This window comes from Gouania willdenowi, chromosome 14 (genome assembly GCF_900634775.1).
Source record: "Gouania willdenowi chromosome 14, fGouWil2.1, whole genome shotgun sequence".
Classification (NCBI taxonomy): domain Eukaryota; kingdom Metazoa; phylum Chordata; class Actinopteri; order Blenniiformes; family Gobiesocidae; genus Gouania; species Gouania willdenowi.
The window spans coordinates 11701425-11708602 of NC_041057.1; the positions used below are offsets into that span (position 1 = coordinate 11701425).

The 7178-nt window shown below is 37.9% G+C and overlaps 1 long non-coding RNA gene across 1 annotated transcript; it reads right to left on the reverse strand.

Annotated features, from left to right (window-relative positions):
- Positions 1 to 377: 377 nt before the first annotated feature.
- LOC114475356 (uncharacterized) lies at positions 378 to 1108 on the reverse strand. Its single transcript, XR_003675461.1, has 3 exons — positions 972 to 1108; positions 775 to 825; positions 378 to 597 (listed from the first exon to the last, which is right to left on the reverse strand). It is a non-coding gene; the product is annotated as an uncharacterized LOC114475356 (long non-coding RNA).
- Positions 1109 to 7178: the final 6070 nt, after the last annotated feature.

Below are 7178 nucleotides of genomic sequence, written 5' to 3' on the forward strand. Positions count from 1 at the left end.
CTAAAGGAATATTTTAGTTGAAAACCACCAAAGAAAATTAAAAAAATGCAAAAACCCTTTAAAAAAAAACAAAAAACCTCAGTCTTAATGGGTCTTAGCTGGTGAAGGAGAAGCTCATAAGATAATATTTTAATATATAAATAATGCTAAAATGGAAACAGAATGACAGTTCTGATTTAATTTCTTCTTTCACAATATAAACACTGAACAGATTTGTCCTTTAAATGATCAATAGTGTATTTTAAATGGTTTTATCACAGACATTTTTATACCCGTACTCACCTTTTATCTGTACATGTACAAGGATTTTTCTCAGTAATTTTCCATCAAAGTTGAATTCTTCCAGCATGTACTCTCCAGAGTAGTTCTTGCTGGGATTAACCAATGTAATTACTCCACTACTGTCGCTCTTAAAGTCATTTACATATTCCTTAAACACATTTACATTTCCAAAGCGGTCACTTTGTAAAATCCTGTAGTTATCGTCCTTTGTCAGGGTCATCTCGGAATCCTTTGCATTTGACAATTTGAAAATCAGTGGCTGATGCGTTGCACCAAAACATTGAGAAACTTCCAAAAAGTTGCACTCAGTAGATTCTAAAAAGAAAAGCAAAAAATAGGGCAACACTTAACGAGAGGCAAGAAAAACGTGTTTTAACTTAATGTAATCATCAGTTTATAAAAGGTGATTATTTTTTTTAATTAGTCCCAGATTAGCCAAAAGGTCAAAAACTTGATTTCCTCATGTCACAATTTTGCTCCATCAAACTTTACCTCTTGTCGGCACCACAACAGTGAAGATAAAAATGAAGAAAATCATTGTTTCTGTAAAACATATGCAAAAATGCAATTGTTAAAAACAAAACAGTTCCCATTTAGACACATTATAAACTGTTTATACGAAAGTCAGACAATTTTCCAATTCAATAAATTCAACATCTACAGATATAACTGATTTATGAAGGAAAGACCTTTCATTTTCCAGGTGACGGCACTTGAATCCAAAACTGTGCCTCTGTGTTGCTCCTCAGTTACATTTGAGTCAGTGTTACATCTGCACCACATTCACAGATGATGTCTTGATCTTGTTGTGCTAATTGTGATTGACTGACAAAACTGTGAACTTTCACCAACTGACAACTGGTAAAAACACCTGAGGTGTCTTGTTGTACATTCACACAAAACGCCTTTTTTTGACACCCACAATGCAACTGAATTAAACACCAAAGGCTACACTTCCTGTGCAAGTTGTTTAAGTTTTCAATCAATGCTTGCAGGTTTTTGTAGGATTTTAAATGTCCAGTTAAATTTTTGAGAGATATTTAGCATTTAAAAAGGATTTTGCTTGAAGAGCTTGTGTATTCTGCACATATTCAGTGTCCTTTTTTTTTTTTCTTTTTTCTTTTTTTTTCTCTTAAAATTTTTTTTTTCTTGCAAGTCTTTTCTCTTTAGGCGGCGCGGCACCTCGCCGAACCGCAGCCTGTCCCTGGGCAGACGGTGGGGGGGGGGGCGCACCCCGAGACGCCGAACCCAGAGACTCACCCCCGGGGCACCCCCGCCCAGACACGGCACCCACGGGGCCCGGCGCCCCCAGCCAGCAGACCAACCGCCCCGACGCGGATCCGCCAGGACAGGAGCCACCGGCTGCGCCCCCACCCACACCCACCTAGCACGGCCCAGGGGAGGCCCCAGCGTGGGCGAGGCCCCACAACTCACCCTTCCCTCCCCCCGAAGCTACACAAGCCGGCCCCTGCGGTCCCCCAAGTGAGCCCCCGAGGAAGAGGACATATTCAGTGTCTTAACATTTCATTTCTGTACCTGGTTTGGTCATCTGAGTTGCAAGTCCTGTCAGTTTGAGCTTTTGAAGTCAGGGAGGCCCTACAGAGCTCCGCCTTTTTTGGAAAAAGGTACTTTTAAAAGATATTTTTTACCAAATGTTATCGCCATCCTAAATTCAACTAAGTTACCAATCCACATTTGAACCAGAACTGCTCTACCTCGATGTTTTTTGTATTTTACTACATTTTATTTTACCCTTACTTTTATTCTTATATCTTAACACTGTTTTTTACTGTCTATTATAGGTTTTTGGGCACAACTACGTGTGTACTTTAGTGCTGTCTCTCCTGTGTTGGTGAGCCAAAGACAATTTTTTACCTCGGTGGACAGTACAGAATTATTCTATTCTATTCTAATGAGGCGCCTACTCACTCAACACTTAAAGCTGCTATCTGGAGTTTCTGAGAAACGTCTCACTTCCTCCCACTGCCTCTACCAATCTACCAGAAGCCACGCCTCTACTTTTCTGCACACGTATTGTGGAATATAACAAGGTTGCATTGATATAGGTTTATGGGTCAGGTAAGAGCCAGAATCATATGTGCCTGTTTGCGGCCTTGTTTCCGTGCACAGTTCCACATTCACTTTGATTGACAGTCTCAAAAACAGGAAGTCAAAGCCTATTGGCTGGGTGCACTCGGCGATCGTTTCCATTTGTATAGGGGTCAATAGGACAAAGGAGACCATAGTCAAAGACTAGTTAGGTATTTTTTCGCATTTCAAAAGAATCATACATAAACATAGATTTCTCAGAAACTCCGGATATCAGCTTTAAGGTAAGTTCATACCAAACGCAACTTCAGCGACTAGGGTCCAGTTCACACAGAGACGGGTTTTAATGTAAATGATCAAGTATTTTATCATTTATGTCTCGAGTCCACATGGCAACGGCGATTTGGAAGCCGAATACAATAACCTCTTAAAAACGGCTCCCAGAGTGGAAAAGGTGCCGTACAAATGGCGTTTACTCATTATATGCTCATGATGGTGCATCGGCTTCCCTGTTTCGGTGTATTTCTGTGGCAGCGTTACAGTGCCACTTAGAGGTCTGGTATGTATACTACAGCGTTTTGCGCTTTTTTTTGTGCGGACGCACACATAATTACCTGTTTTAGGAGAGAGTGTTTTTGTTTCGTCTCAATGTGAACGGGGCCTAGATTACATTCAAAATCAATGGAAATGATGCAACATCAAGCGACCTCCCTTCAAGCAACAAGACTCGCGCATTTCCGGCATTAAAGTTGAACATCTTTTTTCAAGCAACTTCGAGTGTGTCACAACATCCAGTCAGCAATTCATTTCTCCCCAGGTCATCACGTCACTGGGGTAGATGAAGCAAGCAAAAAGCGCGACTCATCGCGGCAATTTAAGCAACTATAGTCGCTAAAGCTGCATTTGGTGTGAATGCATCGTATTACACCAACCGAAGGCGTGTAATAAACAAAGAGAAATCTACTCCCACACACAGAACTAAAAACAAACAGAAGCAAAGTCTAACCCAACTAAATAAAAAAGCATCCAACCAGGGTTTAAACTTACATCAAGAACTAGGCCACTGTAGGAGTTAAGTTAATCCAGTGAACCCAACCAGGCCATATTGATACCAATGTTTCACACCACAAGTTTGATTAATGACTGAGAAAAGCATCAAGACTCAAGGTAGTATTAGGGCTTCAACCACATACATTTCAACAGACTGTTGCATTTCTTTAAAAAAAGGAGCTTGAATAGCACGTCATAAAACCTAAATGTGGTGCATTAAAGACCAGATAGTTTAAAGTCTGTCTTGCAAAAAAAATAAAAAATAAAAACATTTACTTTCTGCACCTATTTCTACAAATTTGTCGTTAGTTCTGGATGTTTGGAAAAATTTACTATTGCATATCTTCAAAAGCATTTGCTGAAGTGCACCCATAACATCTGATGCTCACAAGTCATCCATTTGACTGTAATTTAGCCGTTTACAAAATGAAATATCTGAAGGCATTCGATGCTTTAATGTAAAATTACAGAAGGTTACTCTGTGTTTATCCTTAATCTTTCGTTGTAGCCATACGTCTTCATTGTTCGCTGCTGTTAAAGGGACAGGTAAGCATTTGTTTGTAAGTCAGCACTGAATTATTTCAGTGCTTTTCAACCATGTGAGATTAGCAGATACATTGTCTGAGCCTGTAGAGCCTGGAGCTGTTCTAAAGATGTGTAAATACAATAATTGAGCTCAAATATGCTGCCATAGATCTGCGTGTTTTTTGGTTAATTCGAGTGTGGTACATTTGCAAATTTTACCAGCATGTGGCAGTATGTAGCAAAAAACAGTAATTGGCTCATAAGTTGTAAATCACTTTGGCACAAAAAGGGTTTAAATCATGTGTTAAAAATGCCTTTCATTTAGCAAGTAAAAAAAGGTAAAACAAAAACCAAAAACTGTATTTGAGTTTCAGTTTTGTGTGTCTCTTTAACACAAATAATTACATCCCCGAGCATGTATTTAAAGTGTCATTCACCTTAAAACCTAGATATCTTGCTGAGTTTTTATTGTGAGAAAAGGCCCCAGGCTTTTTAATTCAGGTTATACAGGTTAACACATAGCTGTCATATGACTTAGCAATGTTTTTTTTAAACCTAACCTCTTGTTCACTCTGTTGATATTTTCAACCTAATGGTGTTTGTAATGTTATTCCATTAGTGTTTTAATAGTATTCGACACGAGGAGGGACCAGGGTTTTCCACTGAAGTCACTTACGGTATGAAAGCAAGGGCAGTACCCTTGCTTCCACACAGGTGACCCCTGGTTGACGAAAACACCGACTACCTGGGTCTCCAGCTGGCGGAATTTGGACTCTACCCGGGAATGATGCTCATATCCGAGCATGTTTGTAAAACCGATGGGAGAAGCAGTATTAAGGCCACCGATCTCCTCTGCTTCCTACTCCTGTATTTCCTCTATTTACCTTTATTGTTGGCGTTATTTATTTGTTTTATTTTTTTTACTTTTACAGTTGTTTTAACAACTGTAAAGTGTTTGAGTTTTTGAAAAGTGCTTATAAATAAAATTGATTGTTACGATTGATGGTAAAGGCAAGGCAGATTTATTTATATAGTGCATTTCATACACAAAGCAACTCAGTGTGCTTTACGTGATCAAAAAGAGCAACAGACAACAGCTTAAAATCAATAAGAACATTAAAGTAGGCAACAAACCATTTAAAATCATCAGTAAAAACATCAACAACATAACCAAAAATCTCCCTCTCAATCATATGCAGTAGAGAAAAAAGTGTCTTTAACTTGGACTTAAAAATGTTCACATGTGATGCTGACTTCAGCTCTAATGGCAGTTTGTTCCACTTCTTTGCAGCATAACAACTAAACGCAGCATCACCATGTTTACTGTGAGCTCTGGGCTCCACTATCTGATCTGTGTCCATAGATCTGAGAGACCTGCTGGGTTCATACCTGACTAACATGTCACTGATGTATTCTGGACCAAACCCATTCACAGATTTATACACCAGCAGCAGAACTTTAAAGTCTATTCTGAGGCTGACTGGGAGCCAGTGTAAAGACTTTAAAACTGGAGTTATGTGCTCTGACCACTTTGTTCTGGTTAAGACCCGAGCTGCAGCGTTCTGAAGGTAATCTGTCAGATTCAAAGTTTCCAATGTTTACAAAATAACTTCGCTCCTCCAAGTAGGACTTAAACCATTGTTTTACTTTTCCATTTAGTCCAACCCATGTTTGCAATCTGTGCAACAAAATTGTATGGTCTACAGTGTCAAATGCAGCACTTAGATCCAATAGAATGAGAACAGAGAACCATGTGGTATGTAATGGCAAAGGGTAGCTTATATGGGCAAAATGTGGCAAACAATAGTAAAAAAAAGGGCAAAAAGGTGAAACAAAGAGAGGCAAAATGTAGGGGAAAAGGAAACAAGTGATATTTATTGGGCAAAAATTAGCTTATTTGGATGTAAAGTGGCCCAAAAAAAAAATTAAAGAAAGGACAAAAGTGTCAAAAAGAACTTGCAAAAATCAACAAAAACAGGAAAAAAAATTATATTTATTGGCAAAAAGTAGCTAAAGTCTTAAAAAAGTGTCCGAACTTTTTGAAAAGGGGCAAAAATGGGACAAAGGGAGTTGCAAAATGACTAAAGGAAATAGGTAAAAAGCGGTTAAAAGTTTCTTCATTTTAAGGTTTTCTGAGGGAATAAGAATTAAAATGAAGACATGAAGAGCCACATGTTGAGCATCACTGACTTAATAATGGCTTCTACGTGATGTCATTGATAATGTAGTGGACTGGTCTGGACACAAAAAAGCCTGGGCTGAATTGTTTTCCCAGTCCGCCCCTGCCACAGCCACAATGTGAAGACTACCAATGGGGAATATTGCTCTGTGATGGTGTCATGTGACGTTTGCATTTTAAGGGGACGGATAATTATTGATGCCGCCTCTTGGCCAGGTCATCACTGTAAATGAGAACTGTCTCTTAGTGACCAACTTGTTATAATAAAGGTAAAACAAATGGACTAATAAATAAAAGTAGTTTGTTTTTATGGGGTGCCAAGTGTATAATTTAGTATAAACGTTTAGCTCACACATTTTATTATTTATCTCACTTTTCTCATATTTAGCACATTTTCCTACATTTAACACAACATTTAACCACATATATAGAGGTAAAAAAAAATTAAAATAACTGTGTTGCACTGTTGTGTTGGGAGTGTACTGTGAAGTGCAGCTCGTACACCTGCCATGACCGCGCGCTCGATCTCCGCCGCCGGGAGAGAACCAGCCATACATATCACCCAGGCAGGCATTGGTGAAGAGGTGTGTGGGAGCAGCTGTGTGTGTCTCTGCTTGTGTATTGGTTGAGGTTACAAGGGGCGGGGGCAATTAGCATATGTGTGAAACATTTAGGTCCAACATTTAGATTTAGATTTAACATTTAGATATAAGATTAAGCATTTAGATATGATATATAACATCTAGATTTAGATTTAAATATTTAGATTTAACATAATATTTAGATTTAGATTTAACATTTAGATTTAACATTTATATATAAGATTTAGCATTTAGATATGATATATAACATTTAGATTTAGATTAAATATTCAGACTTAGATTTAACATTCAGATATAACATGTAACATTTAGATTTAGATTCAAAATTTAGATTTAGATTCAAAATTTAGATTTAGATTAAATATTTATACATAGATTTAACATTTAGAAATAACATATTTAGATTTAATGCTTTTTTTTTTACATCTATATATGTGGTTAAATGTTGTTAAACGTGAGAAAATGTGCTAAATATGAGAAAAGTGAGATAA